Consider the following 23,245-nt stretch of genomic DNA (forward strand, 5'->3'; position numbering starts at 1 on the left):
CACCAGGACAAAATCGTCCAAAAGTATTACTTATCATCACAACCGATAAAAAATCACAATTTCTGTCACTTCTCCAAGAAATGTGGTTGGAAAAATTTCTCGATTTTACAATTTTAGAAATAAGAAGCCTACCTAAAAAATCAGAATCATACGTTGCTCATTACTACAATCCTTTTACAAATAGTTATTTTAGAAAAAAGTGTTCCTCAATAACAAATTGGTTGCCTGATAAGTTGTCAAATCTTAATGGTTATCATTTTAAGGGTGGCCTATACATGAAACCACCGTTTAGTTTACCAAAATATGATAAATTTGGCCAACTTGAAAGTTGTAGTGGTGCTGATTTGGATATGTTTAACACACTATCGAAAGAGATGAATTTCCATTGAATCAAATGTCAATACTAGCGTTGGGGTATTTCATGGAAATAAAGCTAATGGATTATTGGGACTACTTGCAGAAAATAAAATAAATATTCTCGTTACAAGTGCAATTAATTTTCGTTCAGCTACAGAAGGTGGATTGTATGGATTTTGTTATAGCAATTGTTGCATTGGTACCTATTACACACAGAAATATTGAGGAGCATTATTTGAATTTAGATTTTTTGTGCTACTGTTTTTTGTTGGATTTGTCATTTTAATGTGGATAATGATAGGTAGAGTGAAACATGAAGAAAATTCTTGGAAACCAGAGTATATTGCAGCTAGTGTATTGGGAGTAGCACTTCCCAGACAACCCACACCAATAAGTCATCGAATTTTGTTTCTCTATTTAATAGCAATTGGTTTTTATACCTCGAGTAATTTTCTAGGTGGGTCTAACAGCGAGTAAAATAAAAAATGAAAATCAAATACAAATTAAAACATTTCGTGATCTAGCTGATTCAAATTTGATACCATATGCACTTGTAAATATTGAAAGATATCTTAATGATGATTCAAAATATGTACAACGTCTTAGAAAGAAAGTTATATTCCTAGTTCTCAAGTTAATACCTAGTTTAATCACACGGAGATATACGCTTTAGAAAATCGAAACTAACTTTGTCGAAGTCGAGAAAAGACTGGTGGGAAAACGGTTTTTGGCTTGGTGTTACTTGTGTTTTTACTATAGTAAATTTTGTGTAAAAAATTTGGAAATTCCAAAACTATATTTTGTGTATATACACAAATAGGTATATATATATATATATATATATATATACCCGTTTCTTCAACCCATAAGCATCTGAGATATTTTGTACTTTTCAGTCCCATTTTTATGATTGCTTTGGTTTTCATGTATTTTTTCCGGACACCAAAAAGTGACCCTTTTTGAACAATGGAATTAAAATGAGAAATTTATATTTTTTTGTATTTCAGAAAATACTATTTCTAATTTTGTACCTAATCCTGTGGAGAATGGTTGGTTGAGTTTTACATTTTATAGCACCTACACATGTTTTAAAGTCCGTCGAGCTATATTGCACCTCATTTCAGTAAATTTCAGTTCAAGTTTCTTTTAGGTCTAAACAGATATAAGTAAGGCCGAATGTAGTGCCAAGTAGGATGAAAAAAGGGTCAGAAAAGTTTGTTTACCTGTCAGTAAAAATTCAAGTAGTCTCATAAGGTCTAATAAGGTCCATTTTAGGTTCAAAATGTTACAATCGAAGGATGGTTAAGGGTTAAATTAGGGCTAAAAGGCAGAAAAAAGTTCCAAAAGGTTTAAGTTAGGATTGAAGTAGGTTTAAAAGGTAGAAAACAGGTCGAAAATTTCATCTCGGGCTGTTTCTAATTTAGGGAAGGTTCTTATTTTTGTCACCCTTTCTGGATATTTGCTATCACTTCTTCTTTTTGCTGGTGAAATATTGTTTTACAGATTTTTTTTTAAGTATATAGAAAATAGTTTTAATCAAACATTCTTCTCTTTTCAATTTCTGTATACTATACAGAAATAGGTTAAATAACCTATTAGGTTATTTAAGTATCCGAATTTACAATAAAAAATTTTAATCTTAAAAAAAAATTAGTCTCCTATATGCTATATTGATTATAAGGCAATTTATTTCCTCTGCATTGCAAAGGGGGTTTTTTTTTGAGTCGAAAAAAAAAATTAACGAAGGGAAAACGGTGTGGCAAAAAAGTGGTAACCGCGAGAAAAACAAATTAATTAGCTCGCAACGAAGGTTTTTTTTTTCTTCGCCATGAAAGGGACAAAAAATATTTACATATTATATAAATATTATTTATTGTCAAATAAATAAATAAATAGTAATTTACACAAGATCCCTAAGAAAAATTATTATCGAAAATACAAAAGGGATTTTCTAAAGAGATTTTGTTTGTACTTAGAGATGCATTTTCCCAAAAATGTGTGGGAAATCTATATATGGAGAGGAAGGCAAAGGGGGGGGGAGAGGTGGGAAAGACGATAGTTGGAGGGTGTTAGTGTGAGAGGTAGAGATGAGTGTGTCGGGAGGTGGTGAAGAGAAAGAGGAGAAGGTTGAAGGCAAGTGGGGGTGTGCATTGCGGATTTATTCCCGCCAACACATTCATCATGGCGGATTTAGCTGAACCCGTAACGCATGGCTGTGGATATATATCTGCCTTCATCCCTCCCCTCTTACCCTTTTCCTCATCCCTTGCTCATCCCCCTCGTGTTGCACTCTCCTGTAGCTTTCTCTCTCTCTCTCTCTCTCTCTCTCTCATCTACCATATAGCCTCATCCCGTATTCCAACAAAAACCTCTCTTTCAATGACTTTCTAACTCTTTCACAGTACCTCATGTGTAACTGTGTGCGAATAGAAGAGAAAAGGAAACGAGAGAGGTAAAAAAAATGGAGAATTAGTTTCCTTAAAGTTTGCCTTCTGATGCTAATTTGTGCGTAGCTTTTTTTTTCCTTCTCGATTTATTTAAAGGGGGAAAATTTTTTTTGATGAATGTAAATAGAAAATTACAATATGTAAAAAATAGAATTAAATATCTCTAACCTTAGCCTGATGTTTCTTTTACATTTTGAACGGTGGAAGATTTGCCAAAAACACACACACGCGATTTTAAAAAAATTTCAAAACACTTCCGAAACGACGTATTTATTAACAAAATACCTTTTTTTATAAAAATTTAAACGATCGCGATTTTAAGAATTCTCGAACACTGCCGGAACAAAAAAGAAAATTTTAAAAATAATTTACGTTTCGCGAACAAGACAAATTTTTTGTTTTACAAAGACAACGTCTTAACAGGTCAACACACGAATTGCAACTGATTTAATTATCTTTGTTATACGACCTTCATCGTAAGGCGCCCTTATGTAAACATCGAGAAGCAGGTATAAAGGTAGTTTCAAAATTGCTTCAATTTTAAATTTTCTAAAATTATTTACAATTTAAATATTATTTTACTTATAGTGTAAATTATTATTGTTCCTAATTTTTTTTCGACAATATTAAATGGAGGCAGGCGTCTTTATTCTGACCCCTTTTTTTTAATTTACATTTAAATGTATGATAATTATAATTTTCAATTTTTAAATATCTTTCAAACTAATTTCCCTGTTCTTTTTTTTTTAACCGCAACCCCCAACCCTGTTTGGTGGTTACATAATTTTTGTTTCCAAGTTTTATCGGATATGATTAGAAGAATTCCCCCGGGTGAATTGTGGGATCATCACGAGGAGTTATAAAGTACCCATCTAGCACGTTATTACCCCACGATTACTCGCCGAGCGTCATTAATGCTTTATTACATTTAGTCTTTGAAGTTGAACAGCCATTGTCTATTGGTTGGCAAGCGTATAGACGAGTTTTTACCTAATATATATATATAAATAGAAGAAGAACAAGTATGAAATTTATGATCATGGGGCGGTTCAGAAGCACTTAAGAACCGGAACGTTTTCTTTAGAGATGACCGCGCCACGCGAAACAGGAAGCGCGTGTATATATATACCTATATTCTCTTTAATAAATCCTTAGAGGTGCTATCAGCAGCTGATCGCTATGCATCATTGTTGGATCGTTGACAGAACCCTCTGGCTACACCTCAACCCTCATATTCGTACATGGGTATATATATACATATACCCCTGTTTTGTAGATACGATATTATACCCAAGAATCTTGAAATAAATCTATATATGCCTCGCATTTATCTACATTTTTATTCCCCAAAGGAGAATCGAGATAGTATTACTTACTTTGTTTCTCCTTCTTTTTCTGAAAGTCAAAAAAAATCTGTTCCTCTTTGCAAAGAAGAAGGCAAAAAAAAAAGTGAGAAGAACGTAGAGAAAGAGAGAATAATGAAAAAAAGCAAAAATACCAAAAAAAATTTGAAGAAAAGAAAAAGCCAAAAAAAAGGGATAAGAGGTGAGGGATCAAATCCGATCTCAAAGATCCTCTATATCGAAGATTCCAATAGCCGCGTCTTATCGATAAGGCTTTATATGATGAGAGAGATCGCCAAAGCACTTTTACCTTTCTCATATTTTACCATTATTATCATATTTTTTTTGTCCTGTCCAAATATATAACTTTTTTCACCGAAAATTCACATTTTTTTTATTCATAAGTGAGTTATCTATTTTTTTCACATTTATTTGACTGCAAATGTATACAAAAAAAATTGACAATTTGAACCAAATAAGAAATAAATTATTTTCTTTTTATTAGTACTAGCGATGTATTCCTCGCTCGCTCGGTTAAAATTGTACTTATTGTTGTTTACTTATTGTAGTTTATGTATATTATATATTATTTACGTTTTAAATTAATATCTTATTAATATTGTATAAAATTTATCTTAAAATTGAAAAAAGATGTTACATAAAAATAGTTTGTAAGATTTTCTAAAAGCATATATGAAAAGTATTTTGATTTATTTGAAAATAATTGAAAATAGATTTTTTAAGGACGGTGTCGAGGTCACGGGGTCGGTGTCAGTTTTTCGAAATTTGTTAACTTAATATAATAGAAGATGTTTCGTTTTAAATTAAGAAATGTTAAAATTATTAAGTTAATAACATTTGATTTTAATGACACTTAAAATTAGACACAATATTATAGGTTACTAATTAAAAATTGAAAAAACAACAATAAATAATAAAAAATAATAATAAAAAATTGAAAAAATCAAAAAATTCTTAAAAAATTGCAAAATAACCCTTTTTTGGGATAAAATTGCAAAATAACCCTTTTTCGGGTTAAAATTGAAAAATAACCCTTTTTCGGGTTAAAATTGAAAAAATATGTTACATAAAAATAGTTTGTAAGATTTTCTAAAAGCATATATGCAAAGTATTTTGATTTATATGAAAATAATTGAAAATAGATTTTTCAAGGACGGTGTCGAGGTCACGGGGTCGGTGTCAGTTTTTCGAAATTTGTTAACTTAATATAATAGAAGATTATTTCGTATACAAAGGTGTACTAAATACTAGCTAAAAATTATTATTATTATTTTATTTAGAAAAAAAAAATTCGAATTTTCTAAAACTAAAAATCAATGAATACACTTTTACATTAGTACTTTTATTATAATAATTTATATACATTTTATCGGGTTTTCACATTTTTTATTTTATCCTAGTTTTGTGCGTATATTTCCTTGTATTCGTTTTACATTCAAGCTGTAATTATTTATTTATTTATTTACAATATATGAGTAATTAAAATAATTATTATTTTAGAAATTTTTTTTTATTTATAGACGGGACAATAATTTCATAAATGAATTATTCACTTTGTTTTCAACTAAGTTTTTTAAAACATTTTTTTTAAAAATATTTTCTAATAATAAAATATTGCACTCGCTAAAAAAAAAGAAAAATAACATTTTTTTTGTTTAAATAAAGATTCTATGTAAAATTTTTGTATTAGTGAAAAATTTAATAGTCTGATATATTCGGCTATTTATGAACTATATAATAATACATATTACATTACTCATAACTGAATAGCAGGTCCCGAGTGCAGCGGAGGGGTTGCGTCAATAACGATCGATGTCCGGAATTCCTGGTCGCCATTCTGCAAATCGAGGGCAGCTTATTATCATCTACCATTAAAAATGTACAATTTTTCTCCTATTTTTTTTTCTCTCTAATAAAAAACAAAAATTTTTTTTTTTATCAATTTTTTTTGTCCCTTTGCTAAATTTGCTACTTCGAAAAACTGTCACAAGACGCACAATAAGGATATATTTATAAATAAATTCACACTTACTGCATATAGAAATATATATATATTATTTTCTACCTTAAAAAAGAAATATTAAATTTTTTCAGCATTACAAATAACAGAAAGAATTTTTAGATTTTGGAAATAAAAAATGATGCAATCACAATGCACTAAAGATTTTTGTTTGCATGCTCGCGTATAACTGAAACGACAAAGTTCCAAGAGTCGAAAGATGCTTATTTCCTGTGAAAGCCATTCCCTTTCGTCCCCCATGATGACAAAAATTTTTAAGGGCCACAGAGAATGACAGCAGCTGTTCTACACACTTCACAAGGGGGAAACTAAAAAAGGGGATGTAACAAATTCTTCTCCCTATCCTATCTAGCAAACTACCATTTACATTCCAAAAATGGCTTACGATTATATTTTTTCTTGAAAATAAGTTTCAAAATTTTGGTTTTTTTAAAAAAAAATTATATTCCTTTTATATTATAAATTCTCAACATGAAAATAGAGAAATAAAAATTAAAAATACAACCATCTCTCAACAAGAGGTAATTCTTCAATTGTCAAGCCTTTCATAGAATTTTAATTAACTCTTGTAAATCATTCACGTATTTTAGATATATATTTAGAATTTTGTATTCTACGAAGAAACCTGCAATTTAAAAATCTGGTTTTTATTTCAGATCAAGATCGCTTTCAACAAATTCCAAGTATAGACCAAAATATTGCAAAAAAAAAAAACAACTAATTAATTACATTATAAAATTCAATAAAGATAATAATTCACAATTGTCCAAATTGAATTTCCTAATCTTTCGAATTGATAGTGCACTTTGGACGATTATTCCCGTTCAATTATAAAATCCGTTATAATTCTTGAAAGTCGTCGTCGTCGTAGTTTCGGTGGTGGTATTCGCAGTTCCGATAATTCCTTTCTTGATCTAGAACGAGGTTGATTTTTATGTTCATGAAATTTTCATGAGCTCGATACATCGAGCGCTCAGGAACGGTAATTCTTTCGAAATACCAACTATACTCTTCTAGTTTGCTTTGAAAAAGCCAGAATGAAGTGAAAGAAGAGGGGGAAAAGTAGAGGAAAGATGCGAATGAAAAAAATTTATATATAGAGAAGAAAATTCTCGACCCAAATCTGAGGGACGCGAAAACTTGGCTCGTCAATCAGAAAAACGGAAGGAAGGAAATTCCGGTACGAGGACCAGCGTTTGCCCCCCCCCCCTCCCGAGCTGTGTATACACAACCCACCACCTCAGCGTACGTAATGTCGTTCACCATCTTATTTTCTGTTTACTCGTCGAAATTCAAGTAAATCAGTATTACATTTTTTTTTTTTATTTTTCTTTCACTAGAAAAGGTGAGAAAAAAATTTCTAGGTTATGTTTAATTCAAATAAAAATCAGTTTTTATTTTCGATTAGCCCCCTTTATGTTCGCCTTATTACGGTCCTGCTTTGTAGTCGACCTGCGCGATTGTTGCGACGCGCTGTTCATTCCATTTCTGAACGTTGTGTGTTAACATAACCTAAAATTTTCTGTATTTCTAATCTTTTTTTTCCGATGCCGCTAATGAATAATATATATATATTTTTAGAAAACTAAATCGTAAAAAACCTATATTTTTACACCTTCTCTTCCAATATGTTCAAAAAAAAAATCGTATCTCGTCTTGGCCATCACCATTTTCCAACTTGTCTACCGAATCCCAACAAACTGACGTAAGTAACAGCAATATATAAAAGTAAGTGACTCGGTCTCGCGGGGCGGTGATGCAGAGTCCTCCTATCTGCAAAGTCTATCGGGCAGTAAACAGCAAGCGGCAGATAAGGCCGGAGATATATTATAGACGCGCCCTGCTCTCAGTGAAGCTACATTCAAAGCCTCAACGCGTTCAATGTAACAGTCCGGCTAGCCAATGGTATATACACCAACACCAAAGAAAATTTTCCCATACATATATATATATATATATATACAGCGCGACAGAGAGCGACACTCAGTACTAGCTCCCAAAAGTCTATATATTTTGTCCTCTTTTTTTGTGTGTCTTCTCTACGCTAAAAACGCCAACGGCGTCTGAATAGTCGCGCGGAGAACGGAAGTCAGTTTGCAAGCCAAGCATGCGAAGGCGGCGCCGAGCAACCCCTTATTTTCCTCCAACTCTCAAACCATCATCCCTATACGAAAAACCCATTTTTACTCCTTTCTCATTTCATCTATATATTGACTCTCTTTTACCCCAAATGCCTTTTCTTCACTACTTCGTTACTTTTTCCATAAATTTATTTTTTTGATTTCTTCACGTCAATATTTTGAGTATAAATTATTTTTTTTATCAATTCAAATTGCAGTGTTAATTAAAAAGTACCAAATTTAAAAAAACGACTTTAAATTTAAACAGAAAACTACAAGGTGATTTTACGATTATGATATTGGTAGTAACCAAAATGGTGCGCCATCTGGTAACGAACGAGCAAAACAGTTAGCCTTATATTTTTATATCACCAAATGAAAAGAATTCATTTCTGCGGAAGACAAATGTTTGAATTCGTGTGAATTACATTCCAGTTTATATATACGTATATATCTAAACGTATACCTTGTGTGTGGATCTTTTGAGAAGATATAAATAAAAAATAAAAGAAAAAAAAAACAGCAGGCAAGTGTCTTGTGGAACGACTGGTATATTTATCGCTTGTCTAGAAAAAGTTGAAGCGGCGACGCGCTCGAAAACGAGCAGGTAATCGTGCGTGTGAAGCACGTTTTATCGCTCTCGATACCTGTTGGATTTCCTATATATAGGGGAACACTGATCCCGTGTACTCGATATTAAAGCAGTTTTTCCACCCTTTCTAATGTGAATTCATTTCAGATACCTCGTCCTTTATAACACACAACACATTCATACGACAAAAAAAAAAAAGTGTGAAAAAAAATTAACGTTTCTCGCACCTTTTGGAATTACGATTTTTATCGAATCCGTTACATTATGCATTATATTTTTTTTTTTTAAATCCGTAAAGTCATTAATTGAACGCAATTGCAAAAAAAAAAAAAATTAAATTCTGACGCAAAGATTAAGTTAAACGATCGCACACATAAAGGGTGTAAAAATAATTATATTTATTGCCTGAAATATTGTCTCCTTTATATAAAAACAGGTCTTTTGGAAAAAAAATTTTAAATCCTAATTTCTACACTACATTCAAAAATATTAGATTTTAAAATTAAAATATATTTCTCAGTTGTTTACTCTCTAAAGCTGAATTAGTTGACAATAGCTAATTTTTAGTAAATTAGGTGACAAGACCCACACCAGCATGGGGTAAATGTGAAATTATTGGATTTTTTTTTAGAAAATAGAGTGTAGAAAAAAATTTAGAGGGGTAGGAAACGATCGGAATACGATATTTATCAACTTTAGTTGACAATAAGTAACAAAAAAAATAGTAACAATTTTTATTTCCATAATTAATGCCCAGCAGCGTGGGGTAAATGTGAAATTTTTGGATTTTTTTTAGAAAATAGAGTGTAGAAAAAAATTTAGGGGGGTAGGAAACGATCGGAATACGATATTTATCAACTTTAGATGACAACAAGTAACAAAAAAAATAGTAACAATTTTTATTGCAATAATTATTGCCCAGCAGCGTGGGGTAAATGTGAAATTTTTGGATTTTTTTAAGAAAATCGAGTGTAGAAAAAAATTTAGGGTGGTAGGAAACGATCGGAATACGATATTTATCAACTTTAGTTGACAATAAGTAACAAAAAAAATAGTAACAATTTTTATTGCCAAAAAAAAGGCCCAGCAGCGTGGGGTAAATGTGAAATTTTTAGTGTTTTTTTAGAAAATCGAGTGTAGAAAAAAATTTAGGGTGGTAGGAAACGATCGGAATACGATATTTTTCAACTTTAGTTGACAATAAGTAACAAAAAAAATAGTAACAATTTTTATTGCTATAATTAATGCCCAGCAGCGTGGGGTAAATGTGAAATTTTTTGATTTTTTTGGAAAATCGAGTGTAGAACAAAATTTAGAAAATAACTACTTATTAGTAAAAATTTACCAATTTACAGTCTAAATTATTTTCACCTAACCTAAAAGTGATTTTAATAATTTGTTACTTTCATTTAAAAAATTAGTAGAAATATCAAATATTTTGAATTTTTAACTATCGGTGTATTTATTCTTAACTATAATGCAAAGTCAGATAGTAATTAGCATGTAAATTAACTTTCCAACGGGGAATGCAAAATATATATAATGAAAAAGTTCATAATGAGATTTTTTTTTGTCACCTAATTTTGAAGTCCACGAGAAGTGAAGATTCATTATCATTCACTTCATTCTTTAACCCTCGCTTTAATTCAGAAGCCCTGCTTTATACAAAGAGCAAGAATAAAAAAAGTTACAGTGTGTCTAAAAATAAACCTTATCTTTTCTTACGCAAACTTTTCGACAAGAATTTACGTACATTTCTTGTTTTTGAAACCTACCTGGCTACTCTATATATATATATATATATATATACCTGTAACAATATTGGCGCGAGGGGGAAAAAAATGGAGCAAACGTGATGTCCCTGACAATGCTCTGACCTCGAGTCATTCGTGTGAGACAAGTGAAGCTATATAATACACTTGCATATCGCGTATATCTTTCTCTTTTCATATATATATATAGGCTTCCTCATATTATATAACAAGAGAGAAAAAAAACCTTGAGAAAAACCCTGTCTTCGCGGAGGGTAAAAGAATTGTTGGACCTTTATAACGGGACAATTTTTAGGTAGCCACAGTGTTTGCGGAAACGTTGGTGTTTGACTCACAGTCATGCAAAAGCGCATCTTTTACCTTTTTTTTTTTTCTTTTCTTTCTTTTCTCTTGCCAAAAATCAGAGAGAAAAAAATAGAAGCGGACACTTCATTGTCACTAAATCAGAGCGCGACGGATGAGATCCACAGGCACTGGAGATTTAGTTTAGTTTAGGTTATTTTACGATCAGGGTGGAACCAATGAAGAGAGTCGTAAATCTGTACGAGACTGGCGGTATCTTTACGTTTAGCGACGTGCTTGTCGAGGATGTTCTTTTTTCAACTTTTCACTATATAACAGAAAAGACAATAGTCGTTTTTGGCAAGGTCAGCTTTTTTCGAAATTATATATATATATGTATAGATTTTGACACCTGTATATATGTATATTTCCTTTTTTCTGTTTTTAAAAAATTTTAATTTATTCTAACATTAAAAATATAATGTATAATGTTAGTTATTACTATTATTATTATTATTTTTATAATGATAGTATTAATAATAATATTATTATTATTATTATTATTATTTTTATAATGATAGTATTAATAATAATAAAACTTGATTTAAAAAAATATAATTGTTAGGTAATAATATGTGATTGTCATTAGTGGCTATAATAAAAAAAAAATAGTTGGAAAGTAAATATTGAATAATGAAGGAAATCAAATAGTCTTAAAGAAAGCATTTATATAGATATTTTTTTTTTTTTCGTCACACTATTCCTATTTGCAAACACATAAAATGGACCCTAAGGGATAAGACATGAATCGAATTGCAGTTAAGAGAAGTAGCTATATATAAGGTCCTTCCGCGTTGTAAATATGAGAAGAGGAATTGTGATATAGGCGCGATGGGACGAGAAAAAGAAATGGATTCTCGTGTATTCACCCTCCGGATAAAGAAAGAGAGTTAGCGAAACAAAAGGCGTAATAATTGGAGGGACCCCCTCGGGAAAAAGAAGCCCGAGTTAATAATGATGCGCGAAAAAGCGCTAAGTTTAATTGTAATGGTTATATGTGGTTGGCTGATGGGCCATGTTTTATATATATAGACATTTATAATGTATAAGTGCTATAAAAAAAAAAATTATTTTTTGTTCATTATTTATAATTTTAATTTTACTATCTTTAGTTTACAACCTTGAAGTTCGTTTTTACATTCTAAAGTTTTTTTTTTGCAGAGTACCTTCAAGTTTTTTTTTACTGTCTTTAAAAAATAGGTCATAAACTTAAATGATTGTAAATCTTCAAACTTGTCCTATAACCTTGAAGGTAATTTTGCAACCTAAAAGTTTATTTTACAACCTAAAATTTTATTTTGTAACCTTAAAGTTGTAAAAATAATCCTAAAGATTATTCTATACAACGTTAAAAATGGTTTTACTTTCTTTACTCCGTTACTCTACAACCTTAAAAAAGTTTATTTTACAACCTAAAATTTTTGTTTTGCAACATAAAAGTTTATTTTACAACCTAAAAGATTATTTTCCAACCTTAAAGTTGTAAAAACAACCATAAATATTATTCTATATAGAATGGCTTTACTTTCTTCACTCCGTTATTCTACAACCTTAAAATATCTTTTTATATACTCAAAATTTTTTTCTACAACCTTCAACTTTATTTTACAATATTAAGAAATAGTTTACACCCTTAAATATGTTTATAAATTTAATTTACGACCTTAATTTTTTTTCGATTTCTATAGTAAATATTTGTTTTACAATCTTAAAAAATAGTTTACAACCTTGAATATATTTTAAAACCTTAATGCAATTTTCAAGGATATTTTGCATCTTTATTGTTTATTTTGCAATAAAAAAATTTTTACATTTGAAGATTATTTTACAACTTTAAAATTCGTTATACCTCTCTAATTCTGATACCTTTTCAAAGGTTTAGCACTTGAAAATTATTTTACAAATAGTGTTCCCACTTGGAAATATAGATTCCCCGGAAAGTGCCCCCTGGAGGTTTTATCAGAATTCCGACGGAATTTCCAACGTAATTCCGTCGGAATTTCATTGGAGTTCCAAAGAATTTCCGATGGGATTCCAACAGTGTTCCGACGGAATTAGGACTCTAAAAATTTTGAAAAAAAAATTAATCGGAATTCCATCGGAACACTGTTGGAATCAGATCGAAAATTCTTTGGAACTCCAATGGAATTCCGACGTAATTACGTTGGAAGTTCCGGCGGAATTCTGATAGAACCTCCAGGGGACACTTTCCGGGGAATTTTTCCAAGTGGGTTTTTACTTCGCCTTTAATGTTATTCTACAGTCTTAAAGTTTCTTTTACTTATTTTAAGGTTAATCTACAACCTTAAAGTTTTTTTTTACATTTCTCAAGTTTATTTTACAACCTTGAAAAATAGTTTACAAGGTTTTAATGTTACTCTAAAACCTTAAAGTTTGTCACACGATCTTGAATGATACTTTACAACCTTATCCTATCACCTTATCTTACAACCTTATCCTGCAACCTTAAAAATTACCGCACCTCAAAAGTTTTTTTTTACAACCTTCAACAAAGTCACGGTGATTTACATCCTATAAATATTAAAATAATGAAAAATTTAAAAGATAGCAAAAGCGCATATTTTACAACTTTAATTACTTTAAAAATTCTAATTTTGATTAATCCCTCCTTCATAACGCTTCTTATTTTAAAATCTTTTCTCAATTTGAGACACACATCTTTCTTGAATATACAATTCTTTTTTTTTTTTTTTTTTTTTTTTTTCATCTCCATAAACCTTCGGCGCGCGGTGTAAAACGACCAAGTCGTAATACATATTTCATCCCGAGGCGTGAAACTTAATTCATAATTGAGTTCTCGCCGGCTAACGGACACTTTGCGGCCAATATAATCTCTAATAATTCTAATAATTCGCGAGAGCTCGCGCGTATAGAGGGATGCTGGGATGAATCGTTGAGGTAGGGTAGGGGGTAGAGGGGGGGGGGGGTTAGGATGTTTCCTGGAGCAGTGCCCGGTACGTTTCGAATGAGTAGTCAGCTTGAAAGAGGGTGGAAAGTGTGAGGAGAATGAAACTGAGAAATAGGAGAACGGGTTAGTGAGGGTGGTGGTGCGAGTTAAACAAGAAGACGAGTATAGAAAAGAGAAGAGAGAGAGAGAGAGAGAGAGAGAGAGAGAGAAAGACAGAAGAGAAAGAAGAAGAAAGAGGAAGGAGGAATCGTGATCGAGGGATGGGGCGAGGAAATGGAGGGAAGGCCAATTAGAGGGCGGAAAGATTTATCTGCGGGTGACGGGTGTGCGGATAGTAAGGGGTAGTGGGCTTGTATTATTTCTCGGTCGGACAACCCCTGCCACGACAAGGAACGTGGTCCAGCTGCCAATGTCTATAGTTGAACTTTTGCCCTTTTCAAAATTACATATATACGGTATATATACCTGGGGATAAGAACACGAATTTACCACACCATTTTATTCATATCGAGAATCATTAAAATCCTCCCAAATGTGCACTAAATTTTCTTTTAATCGCCCTTCCTATCAATGCCTTGTCACTTTTACAATACCGTTATAATTTCCCATTAATTCAAACAGACAAAAACTTTTCTTTTAATTTTATAATTTAAAATTCTAAAAACAATTTCAGAAACTTTTTTTGGAATTTTAGAACGACGTTCAAGGATAAAAAAAATCATATTTGTCGACACACGAAGTTCAGAATTTGCAATCTCGTTTTTGTCTCTGCTGTCGAGGAGAGTTTTCGTGGAATATAAGATGCTTAAATTATTTTAATAAGTAACGGCTGACATCTTAACTGCCAAGATGAGTAGATCAAAGGCGTTATACTCAGGTTAGAGTCAGTATTTACACGCAAAACACTCATGGGAGAGTGAAAAAAAAAAAAAAAAAAAAAAAAAAAAACTAGAGGAAAAGGTGATTGTGCTCGGGAGGAAAACTCATGCGTCAAGCGCGACGTTTTTATAGAGCCGTACGAAATTAGAAGCTCAGTGAATAAAAGAACTAGCCAGAAAATGAAATGGAATTGAAGAGAAGATGTATATAAAAACTTATTTTGAGGTTATAATATTCATGAAATTTGTTATTGGTTTTTTTTTGATGAAATATGACTCGCGAACAATTATTTGGAAGCTGCTGACTGTTTTTGGGTGTAATAGTATGGAAGAGAAGGCCTTTTGGTATCTAAAACCACCCCACAGTTCGTTTCCATGTTGTTACATAATACACGCTGCGGCGTGGTTACGAGTATGAGAGATGAGGTGCTGCGTTGCCTAATAACCTTTCTCTCTCTCTCTCTCTCTTTCTCTTCCACCCATACAATATTACGAGAAAATGTATTCCTGAATTCTACACACAAAATCAACGAGGACTAAAGTACAACAAACCATGCAAAGTAATTATATCAAGGGCGGAGCAAACTGAGACTCGACAAATTGTATACGCTTGAATCAATTTCTTAAGGGGAAATTAAAAAAGAATTAAAATTTTAAAAAACTATTTTACAATGTTCCAAATTCAAAATTCGCGGTTAAATTCTAACGCCATCTATATATTACCAACAGAGCTTAGAACTAATTCCCCTAATTCTCTATTGAAAAAGTATTTATTTCACCACAAATCAAAATAGAAGGTAATAAATAAATTCTGTATTTCTATACATAAATAAATTCCATTTGTTCTTCGAAATAGAACTTCAACCCCCACCCCCTTTTTTTTTAATAGTTATTACAGAAAAAGGAATTGAATGAGCTCCAAAGTAAAATAACTCGATGTTGGGTTATTCGTGCGTGCAAAGCAAGTCTTGTACATATATTTAAAGGGATATACCTATATATATATATATATATACAGAGGGGACTTACTGGGATTCAATTACCGCAATGTCTGTGAGGCACGCTATTCCCACACCCTTGATAACCGCCACCCCCCCCCCTTCTTTCTCTTAAGTCTCCGCCATTCTATCTCTTCAAGAATGAACAGGTGCTCTTGTGTCTGCTGTAAATTGCGCCCCCTGTAATCCAAAGTAAAACGGTCGTTTTATCCGCGCGCCAAGACGAGATGGATGCTCGCTACGTCTTCCGGATAATAGGTGGCTCTTCTTATGTATATATACGCAAACCTAACCCTAAATCTTTTCTTTCTTTTTCTACATGCGGTGATATATAACTCAAACTTACAAGGTAAAAAATAATAAAACTAATTTTTTTTTTTAGAATGTGAAAATTTTGATCCACGGAAGGTATTTTAAATAACACAAGTTTTATGTCATTTTTTAATTTATTATTGCTAAGCAACGTTTCGATGACATGGTTTTGTCATCCTCTTCAGGCTGATAAAGAAATTTATACACCAATTAAAATAAAAAACAACTAAGATACACAAAAACACAGTATTCACAATAAATTAAATAAATCAATTACCAAGTATAAAATTAAAATTACATTTTTGTAATTAGTCAAATGAATATGAAATTTTGTGTCTTATCATGGCAAGCGAATTTTCGAAACTAACAATAAATATTATAAGTTTGATGCGAATATAGTGACGATGACAGGGTGAATGAACTCAAATATAAACAATGCGACAAATAAAAGTGAAGACAAGTCATGAATCTAATCTTTCAATTATAGGAAAGTAAATTTTGTTTATGTATTAAATATCATTTTTTCTATTTTTGTTATTTTTTATATGTAACATTTCAGAAAAACAGCGTTTTTTGAAATCTGGTTCTCGATCGAGAATAACAGTATTAGACCAATCAAATTCATAACCTGGCTCAGATTGATGTTCATTCACTACAGTTTTTTTTAGAATTATCAATCTTTTTATGTTCATCAATGCGTGTTTGTAATGTACGTTTCGTTTCACCTATGTAACAGGATGGGCATTTTTTACATTTTTTATATACTACATTAGTTTCTGACCATTTTTCGGTTTTATCTTTGCCTAATTTTACAATTGTTTTTAAATTTTTCTTAACTATTGGAATGCTCTGAATTATTTAAAATATTTAAAATATAAAAATATTTAAAATAAATAAAATTTATTTAAAATACCTTCCGTGGATCAAAATTTTCACATTCTAATATATAATTGGGAAGGAAAATTATCATTATAATTTAATTTTTTTTTTGTTTCAGATCACGCACTATACAAAAGGACAGTTTTTTTTTTACAGTGCATCGATAAAAAAAGGTATTTTTAATGAAAATCAAATCGTATATTTCTTTTTTTTCAAAAGAGAGAAAATAAAAAATTACTTGGGAGTACAAAAATGTCCGTCACTAGATGACTATATGGTTTTCTCATCGAATATTCCCCCTATATTTACCGTATCCTAAAAATTTCCTAAAAACGAAAATAAATTGCTTTAATAATCCTATACTGAAGAATTCCCATGATTCTTGGAGACAAACTAAGACTAAAAATCCCAAGTTGATTTATACGCTCCTTATAAACATCTATTTCGAATTGCAATATAACTTACTGGCGGAAACCATATATATAGGATCGGTGTAAATTTGCCCGAAAAAAAGTAAATAACATTTAAGACACGATAAAATGAGATGAGATTGTCATTGGATTTGTGAGAGATCAATGGATGCCTCGTGCGCAGATCCATGTATCGTTTGGTTTTCATCCTAAGTACATAATTCATCTAGCGTGCAACCATTGTTGGGAGAGCTTCATTAATACAAATGGCGTCTGCTGAATTCCACTCGCGCCTTTCTCACCCTCCATATATATACTGTATATATATATATAGCAGGTCACGACGACAGGGAACGTGTGTGCAAACCCAAAAGTCGCTTCTAAAATCCCTGGGCAAAATACTCTCTCTCTCTCTCTCTCTCTCTCTCTCTTATAAAATGGAGACATATTTTTCCAGTTCTTGTCGACTTTCATGAGAGAGTCGTCGTCTTTTCGCAATAACATATTAATATCTCTGCGGCTATTGTGAAATTTATGAACATTTCGAGAAAAGCTCGACCTAGGATCAAGGTAAAACCATTATTACAATCGGAAGGAATAGGGGCGACGTTGAAAATAAAAAAAAAAAAAAAAAAATTCGCTCCAACACTGCTTAAAGATTTTAAGTGTCGTAAAGCGTTCATTGCACGTTTTAGACGTATAGTGTGTGATGCTATTTCTTTTGAAATTGATAACTACGAGGGATCTGATCTACTGTTGGTGAAATTGCAATGAAATTTTTTAAAATTATCGCTTTTTTTTGCAATCCAGACAATCATATGAGTTGAATTATTTCAAAAATTATATTTCTAATTTCAAAAAATTTTTAAATAAATTATTATTATTATATCGAATAATACTTTTTTGTTAAAATTGCAATAATCACATGCCATTAAGCAAAATATTGTCAGTAAAATTTCAGCGCAAATTTAAAAAAACTTATGAAAAATATTTCTAAACTAGCAAAATTACACGCGCGCGTCCAACTTTGAATGCACTGGTTATTTTAAAATAATAATAATATTAATAATAATAATAATAATTCTGCATAAGTGGAGTATTAAATTAATAATAGGTATATTTCTAATTTTCACGTTATCATTTATTTATACACAGAAAAAAATGAGTTTGATGTTATATAAATAAATAAATTTAAGTAAAAATTTTAAAATATAAATATTAAAATTTTAGAAATAAATATTTTTGATAAAGTCAATGTTCGATGAATTTTTTATAATCTTTCAAATTACAAAAAATTAGTTATGCTAAATATTTTTTTGTATTTTCTATAAATATTTCGTTGCAAATGAAAATTTTTAATTTATGTTTTTTTTTTCAAAAAATTTAATTAACTGATAATTAATAAATATTAAAAAATTATGTAATCAAAAAGAAATTTAAATTAACTGAAAATTATTAATTATATATTTTAAAAAGTATTAAGCAATTAAAAAATATTTAAAAATTTTGAAAAAATAAAACCTTAAAAAAAATTTGTAATGTTTTAAACTTTAAACTTATAAATTAAAAATTAAAATCAAATTGAAAATTTTTTAAAAAAGCAAACTATTTTTAATATTGTTTATAGATAAAAAAAAATATAACAATTTAATAATTAATAATAATAAATTTGTGAATAATAATATATAATAAATAATAATGAATAATGAAAAAATAATGAAAGATAAATAATAATTATAAGTTAAAATGTTCTAATTATCTGTAATAATCATTATATTTAAAAAAATGTATATATATAATATAATAAATTTATAAATAATAATAAAAATTATATTATAATTGAAACTTTTTTTTTCTATAAATACCAAGTAGGAAATATACTGGTGCTGCACACAATGAACAATATTTTTTTTTTACTTTAAACTGTCACTTAGTATATATAATTAATGACGATGAATAAAAATATCCGTCGTGTTAACCATCAAATATTACGAAATCAAGAATTGTCAAAATTTTAGAAAAACAAAGAGAACAAAATACGACTAACTTCACGTGTGGACAGACGGAATGAATGAATGAATACGGAAATTATTATAGTTAATTAATAATAATAATAATAATTAATAATTAATAATTAATTACCTACTATAAAAAAAATTTTTAAATAGCAAATAATGATAAACAGAAATTATTGCAGAAAAAGTAGAAAATTATTTTTCATTATTAATCATCAAAATTAACTTTTGTTCTCCACTGGAATGCTGCTGCTTTAGAAATTATTCCAAGATTGCTCGAGCTGGCCTTCCTCATTCGAAAACTACATTATTATTATTATTGTTATTATTATTATCATTATTTTTATTTATTATTATTATTATTATTATTATTACGAGAAGTATCGTTGAAAATTCACTGTATACAGCCTTGTAGGAAAGGATCAAGAACTTCCTCGACACAACCATTCCTCAAGAGAGAAAAGGTGTGTTTCAAAACTAATGTTATACCCAACTTTTGGATGAAAATCTTGAAAACTTTACGAGCTAATGTTCTTTCTATGTTACTTTACATTTCACATTACATTTTTCCTACCAAAAAAAAAAAAAAAAAAAAAAAAATTTCTTTAAAAAAATTTTAACTAAATTATTTTAATAGACATATAATTTTCCTTATTTTTAAATAATTGAATAATATAGAAAAAAAAATAGTTTCTAGTTGCAAAATTATTCTTTTGTCATATAATGATACACAAAAAAAAGAGAGGGATTAAAGGAATTTTTGGAAAGGTTAAATGCCGCGGCCAGGGGCGCACGGCAAAAAATTCAAGATTTTTTTTTTTTTTAGATTCGGATCGCATTTATTTTTGTTTTTTTTTAGCAATTGTATAATCAGCGTAAAATTACAATTTGGCGTTCAGAACGGCAACCACCCCTAGGAATTTCTCTTTATCCGCTTTATTTATTTATTTATTTTTTTAATGCATAGGAAGCAGGTGCGGCCCTGGTCGCATTGGATACATACATCAGGATCATACCGGTAAATAATTAATACTCTAATATATTACAAAAAAAGAATTTTGCACGTAAAACGTTCACACAGAAAAACACAGCTACCACTATAATAATGCGTTGAGTTCACTTCTAAGTGAAACTCCCAATCTAATTACGTATATAGTACAGTGGAGCGATAAGAGAGATTCGTATTTCGGAGATCCACAAAATAAATAATTATTAACATTATATTCATCTTAAAATACTGCGTTTTTTTTTTTTTTTATAAGCTACCAGGTTTTTTCATTTTTTTTTTTTTTACTTAGTGCCTATTCGTATACAATCGATAACTAGTTATAATTGCGCCACGCTTTTTTTTTCTTCTTCTGTAAATCTCACCCAAAAAAATATTCACTAATCTTATTATTATAAAAAAAAAAAAAAATTCACCGGGAATAAAAAAAATTTTCTAAAATAAATAATTACATTACACAAAAAAAAATGTGAATTTTTAATTTACAACACATTTTTTTTTTTAAAGTTAAGATTTTGTCACAAGATAAATAAATTTTTTCCTGGGCGTGTAAAGGCGCCAATAGGTACTAGGTAGGTGTACGTACATATGTAGGAAAAAAAAAATTTGTTATCGTCTTTGATGACGAAAAAAAGAATCTTTTTAAATGCTTTTTTTTTCAAAGAAAATTGTGATCGAACAGCGCGTACTTCACCCCCCCTTCCCTTGGCAGGTACTGAGCGAATACGACATATTTCTATACAATAATAACAAAACTTTCGAACATGAATATATATATATATTTTTAACGATCACTAGAATCGCATTTTCACCGTTTACCAAAAAATATTATTTACTCGAAAGTATAATTTTTAGTTTAAAAAAAGTAACACCAAAAGAGCGAAAAGGAAATAAAAGATTAAAAGAGGAATAAAAGAAAGTAATATAATGAAGAATGTCGAATAAAAAAAAAAAGAAGGTGAAACGGTGTAAACGAATTCTCGAATCGATGCGAAGACAATAAAAATAACAAAAATATAACATCAACAGCAGTCATCGTGTCGCCGCTCGAAGAGACGCACCGAGCTTTTTTTTTTTGCACTTTTATTGCATTGGGAGCGAACCACCAAAAAAAAAAAAATAACATAAAATAATAATAAAAAAAAAAAGAATCTTAATTTTTGTACACCGATATCTGGATCACCGATCACAATCGCTCCATAAATCAAATATAATTTCTTCATCCACCCAATCGTGCACTCTCTCGTCTTCTTCATGAACGCGACAAAACAAAAATCTAAATCTACTATACGAACTAATATATATATATATTTTTTAAATTACGTATTTTCGGTTTTTTTTATGCATTTTTTTCACCCCTCTCTCGATATTTTTTTTTTTTTTTGTGTTTTGTTTTCAGTCGCATTTAATTTTCTTCGTTCGCTCATGAGTTTTACAACCTCTGAAGATTCTACTTCTAGATCTAAAACAGGCTACGATATAGGTACAAGGACCTACGATGGAACACTAATTAAGTGTATACGGAAGTTGGACGTGGCTGATTGATTTAGGGGTATTGGTCAAGTGAGCTACGGGAGTCCGGGGTTCGTCACTCACCGGGTGCAGCATCCGTTCGCCACAACCGATAAACTGACTATCGACAGATACATATACATCGATACCTATTTGGCATTACAGAGACGGTATTTGTTGTTAGCCAGCCACTCACCTGAAACAAAAAAAAAAACAAAATTCATTCGTTTAATTGTGTACACATTTTTTTCAAAAAATAAAATTTCTATATACTTAAAATAACTTAAAAAAAAAAATTTAATCCAAGTAATAATCTTCTATTATATTAAGTTAACAAATTTCGAAAAACGACACCGACCCCGTGACCTCGACACCGTCCTTGAAAAATCTATATTTTCAATTATTTTCAAATAAATCAAAATACTTTGCATATATGCTTTTAGAAAATCTTACAAACTATTTTTATGTAACATCTTTTTTCAATTTTAACCCGAAAAAGGATTATTTTGCAATTTTTTAAGAATTTTTTGATTTTTTCAATTTTTTATTATTATTTTTTATTATTTATTGTTGTTTTTTCAATTTTTAGTTAGTAACCTATAATATTGTGTCTAATTTTAAGTGTCATTAAAATCAAATGTTTTTAACTTAATAATTTTAACATTTCTTAATTTAAAACAAAACATCTTTTATTATATTAAGTTAACAAATTTCGAAAAACGACACCTACCCCGTGACCTCGACACCGTCCTTGAAAAATCTAAATTTTCAATTATTTTCAAATAAATCAAAATACTTTGCATATATGCTTTTAGAAAATCTTACAAACTATTTTTATGTACCATCTTTTTTCAATTTTAACCCGAAAAAGGATTATTTTGCAATTTTTTAAGAATTTTTTGTTTTTTTCAATTTTTTATTATTTATTGTTGTTTTTTCAATTTTTAGTTAGTAACCTATAATATTGTGTCTAATTTTAAGTGTCATTAAAATCAAATGTTTTTAACTTAATAATTTTAACATTTCTTAATTTAAAACAAAACATCTTTTATTATATTAAGTTAACAAATTTCGAAAAACGACACCGACCCCGTGACCTCGACACCGTCCTTAAAAAATCTATTTTCAATTATTTTCAAATAAATCAAAATACTTTGCATATATGCTTTTAGAAAATCTTACAAACTATTTTTATGTAACATCTTTTTTCAATTTTATGATAAATTTTATACAATATTAATAAGATATTAATTTAAAACATAAATTATAAATATAATATACATAAACTACAA

General features: G+C 29.8%; 1 protein-coding gene across 4 annotated transcripts in view; it reads right to left on the reverse strand.

Annotated features, from left to right (window-relative positions):
- The window catches only part of LOC127280923 (homeotic protein antennapedia-like), a 364,206-nt gene that overhangs the window by 193,540 nt on the left and 147,421 nt on the right, over positions 1-23,245 (reverse strand). For 2 of the 4 annotated variants that reach the window (XR_007842894.1, XR_007842897.1), the window contains one exon: positions 20,469-22,149. The exons of 1 other annotated variant lie outside the window; for it this stretch is intronic. The gene's annotated coding sequence lies outside the window, so the exon portion shown is untranslated. Of the gene's footprint in view, positions 1-5,700; positions 6,006-20,468; positions 22,150-23,245 lie in introns of those variants that run through there. One more of the 4 variants, XR_007842896.1, reaches the window with a different exon arrangement.

This window comes from Leptopilina boulardi, unplaced genomic scaffold, assembly GCF_019393585.1.
Source record: "Leptopilina boulardi isolate dan_hultmark-lab unplaced genomic scaffold, ZJU_Lbou_2.1 LbouV2_258, whole genome shotgun sequence".
Classification (NCBI taxonomy): domain Eukaryota; kingdom Metazoa; phylum Arthropoda; class Insecta; order Hymenoptera; family Figitidae; genus Leptopilina; species Leptopilina boulardi.